The sequence below is a fragment of the Andrographis paniculata genome, unplaced genomic scaffold, assembly GCF_009805555.1.
Source record: "Andrographis paniculata isolate CXL003 unplaced genomic scaffold, ASM980555v1 Contig15END, whole genome shotgun sequence".
Lineage (NCBI taxonomy): Eukaryota > Viridiplantae > Streptophyta > Magnoliopsida > Lamiales > Acanthaceae > Andrographis > Andrographis paniculata.
In genome coordinates, this window is record NW_026137435.1 from 28,101 (window position 1) to 32,577 (window position 4,477).

Below are 4,477 nucleotides of genomic sequence, written 5' to 3' on the forward strand. Positions count from 1 at the left end.
TATTATAAATATTTGAATGTATTATCTTAATTGGACAAACAAAACGCGGTGCTTGTTTGGGTTTTTTTTAATATTTTAATATTTATATATTTTTAAAAAATATTACATTAAACAATTTTTTATTTTTCTACTAAATTAAAAAATATATTTAAAGTATTTTATCTACAATTATTTATATCATATTAAATAAATATTTAAATTTAACAATTTATTATTCAACTGTAAAAAATTTATATTTGACATACTTTTGGAATTTAAAAATATTATTTAATATTTAAATTTAAAACTTTATTATTCAATGATAAAAAATTTAAATTTGACATACTTTTTGAATTTAAAAATAATAATATTTTATCAATTAAGTATAAATATAATGTATAAAATAATTATATATTATGTAATAATTTATTATTATTTTTAAATAAAAATTATTTTAAAGTGTTACAATCGAAAATAATGAAAAGGATAATCGGGACTAAAGACATTATATTTTATGAAAAAAATATTCCGAGGTATGTTTTTAATATATTATTTTTATAAAATATGCAATAATAAATGGTTGAAATTTACGGTAATCATTTATCATCGCTTATCACAGCCGCAGCTGCACAATTCACAAATCTCTCTATTTTCTTCTTCTCATTTTGTCTTCATTTCTTCTCCTCCTTAGTCCTGCTGCTCAGTTAAGGACCAAATGTGACTGATATTCTGATGGTATGATTCCTATAATTTTTAATTTTTTTTCAAAAAAAAAAAATAAAATTACTGAACCGCCGGTTGTTGGGATAATATAGGAACTGGAAGTCGGTTTCGGTTCAGCTTCAAACCAGGACCCCGCCGGTTCGAAACTGACTGGGCACGCTGACACGCTATGTTTTTTTGTTTTTGTTCTTTTCAGTGCAACCATTTCGTAGTTCTTCGGAGGTATCTGCGTGCGGTGCGGTGCGTTCCATCTCTCTCCGCTTCTCAGTCTCAGGATCTTTTCTTCTTCTTTGCTCTCGACGTTTTCTCATACTGCCCGGGGCATTTGGGGATTTATTATTTTTTTCTTCCTGCAATTTCAATCTAAAGTTCTCTGCAAACCTTACCCTCCCCCTTTTCAGCCGAAACTCGGGCCTACTGCGAGATAGTTATGGAGTGGAATCAGGAAACCCTGCACTTTCTTTCCCAATGCTTCCTCAACACCCTGTCTCCACTTCCTGAACCCCGCCGGAAAGCGGAGGCGGCTCTGGCGGAGGCCGCCGGTCGACCTAACTATGGTTTGGCTGTTCTACGTCTTGTTGCGGAGCCCTCCGTCGACGAGCAGAACCGTCAAAGTGCTGCCGTTAACTTTAAAAACCATCTCAAAGTTCATTGGGCCCTGCAACCCGACGACCCAGCAAAAGTTGTAGTCCCGGACTAGGAAAATGAGCAGATTAAGGCTCTGATTGTCAGTGTGATGGTGAACGCTTCCCCTAAAATTCAAGCTCAGCTTAGTGAGGATTTGACTATTATTGGAAAGCATGATTTCTCCAAAGCATGGCCAACTTTGTTACCGGAATTAGTGGTGACTTTGGATAAATTGAGTCGGGGAAATGACTATGTTTCAGTGAATGGGGTTTTGGCTACTTCAACTCATTGTTTAAGAAATTTAGGTATCAGTTCAAGACAAATGAATTGTTGCTTGATTTGAAATATTGTCTTGATAACTTTGCAAAGCCATTGTTGGAAGTGTTTAAACCGACTGCAGGGTTTATGGATCAGGTTGTGTCTTCTGCAGGTTCAAACCCTAGTGTTTTGAAGGATTATATAGAGTCACAGAGGCTTTGCTGTAGGATTTTTTATTCGCTCAACTTTATGGAGCTACCAGAGTTTTTTGAACATCATATGGACGAATGGATGATTGAGTTCAAGAAATATTTGACAGTTAAGTACCCTATTTGGAAGCTAGCGGGAAGGAAGGGCTTGCTTTGGTAGATGAGCTGCGAGCTGCTGTTTGTGAGAATATTAGCCTGTACATGGAGAAGGAGGAGATATTTCAAAAATATCTCAGTGGATTTGTGGAGGCGGTATGGGGGCTTTTGGTCGAAGCTTCAAGTTCTTCAAGCAGGGAGAAACTGACTGTGACCGCAATTAAGTTTTTAACCACAGTTAGCACGAGTGTTCATCATACATTGTTTTCAGGAGATCATATCTTGCAGGAGATTTGCCAGAGTGTTGTGATTCCAAATGTGATGTTAAGGGATGAGGATGAGGAGCTTTTTAAGATGAATTATGTGGAGTTCATTAGAAGAGACATGGAAGGCAGTGACCTTGACACAAGGAGGAGGATTGCTTGTGAGCTGCTCAAAGGAATTGCTTTAAATTACAAGGAGAAGGTGACTAAGAATGTTTCTTCTCAGGTACAGAGTCGTTTGGCATCATTTTCAGAGAACCCATCTGTAAACTGTGCTATCTATTTGGTTGTCTCCCTTGCCACAAAGAAAGCTGGTGTTAGTTCTGTTTCTACTGATCTTGTTGATGTTGAAAGCTTTTTTGGGTCCATTATGATGCCAGAATTGCGAAGCCACGATGTGGATGGATTTCCTATGTTAAAAGCTGGGGTCTTGAAGTTCTTCACCATGTTTAGGAATCAGATATCCAAGCCTGTTGCACTGGCGTTGCTTCCTGATGTGGTTCGCTTCCTTGTCTCTGAGTCAAATGTGGTCCATTCATATGCTGCTAGCTGTATTGAAAAGCTTTTTCTGGTGAAAGATGGAAGTATGGCTAGATATTCAGCTGCTGACATCAGCCCATTTCTGCTTCCATTGATGACCAACCTGTTTGCAGCCCTGTAGAAACCAGAATCTGAGGAGAATCAATATGTGATGAAATGCATCATGCGGGTTCTTGGAGTTGCTAATGTTTCACGTGATGTTGCTTTACCTTGCATCAATGGTCTGGCAAGTATTCTAAACAGGGTCTGTGAAAACCCCAAAAATCCAATCTTTAACCACTATCTGTTTGAATCGGTGGCTCTTTTAATCAAGCGAGCTTGTGAGCAAGACCCCTCCATCATTTCTGCTATGGAAACGAGTCTGCTGCCCAGCGTGCAAATGATCTTATCCAGAGATATCACTGAGGTTTTCCCGTATGCCTTCCAGCTGCTGGCTCAGCTTGTTGACTTAAATATAACTCCATTACCGGGGAAGTATATGGAGGTTTTTGCATTACTTCTTTTGCCTGAATCATGGAAAAAGTTGGCAAATGTTCCTGCCCTAGTGCGCTTGCTCCAGGTGTTCCTTAGAAAGGCACCACATGAACTAAATCAGCATGGGCGATTATCTAGTGTCCTCGGAATATTTAATATGCTAATTTCCTTTCCCAGTACTGATGAACAAGGATTCTATGTGCTCAACACTGTGATTGATAACCTTGGTTATGATGTACTCACTCCCTACATTAGCCATATTTGGGTTGCATTATTTAACCGACTGCAGCAGGTCAACCGAACTGTGAAATTTATCAAATCTCTTGTTATATTTATGTCACTTTTTTCTGGTGAAGCATGGCCCTGAAAAACTTCTTGGCTCCATGAATGCCGTTCAGCTTGATGTATTTCGGGCAATATTAGAGCAGTTTTGGATTCCTCATCTTAAGCTGATTGTTGGCTCAATGGAGCTCAAGTTAGCAGCTGTGGCTTCAACTACAGGAGGACAGAGTGGAAGGAGAGCCTGAGATTCCTGATTTCGGTGAAACTGTTGGTTACAATGCCACATTTGTTCATCTATACAATGCTGGAAGGAAAGAGGAAGACCCCCTACCAGATATTAAAGATCCCAAGCAATACCTGGTTGCATCCTCGGCAAATCTTTCTGCTTGTTCACCTGGAACATATCCATCAATCATTAATGAAAATCTTGATGCGGCAAATCAAGCTGCGTTATTGCAGCTTTGCAACTTGCACAACGTCACAATTGTTTGAGGCAGATACTAACCTAGTAAGTTTATCTTCTCGTGTGCTGATGTGGGGTGTGAATCATGTTAGTGCTTGTGCTAGGATTGCAACATGATATTTTGAGTTGTTCTTTCGTCCGCTTATGTGATCAAAGAAAGGAGTCTAAGTGTTGTGTCTCCCGTCAGGTTTGGATTCCAACAGATGTTTCTGGTAATAAAGAATGCAGTGACATATGAGAGTTATGAAATCAATTAATTTCCACTGATTCTCTTTATCTTGACACCTCTGGTAATAAATAATGCACTGACATGTGAAAGTTATAAAATCTATTAATTTCCACTGATTTTCTTTATTTTGTGGGTTCATACTCTCCAGATACCAATGTACCTTTGTTCTATGTTGCCCTAATGAATAATGATATTATGTGTATGCTTTAATAACTGAAGGTTCAGAAAGGATTATATTATCATAATATGGAAGGAGGATCCTTTAACAGATAGCTACCCACTCCTTAGTGAAGTACCGGTTTTGGAAAACCTGAAAAACTACTGTCTGGTCCAA

The 4,477-nt window shown here is 38.2% G+C and overlaps 1 pseudogene; it reads left to right on the forward strand.

Annotated features, from left to right (window-relative positions):
• The first annotated feature begins 600 nt into the window (after positions 1-600).
• On the forward strand, positions 601-4,167 carry LOC127261909 (exportin-2-like; annotated as a pseudogene).
• The last annotated feature ends 310 nt before the right edge of the window (positions 4,168-4,477 follow it).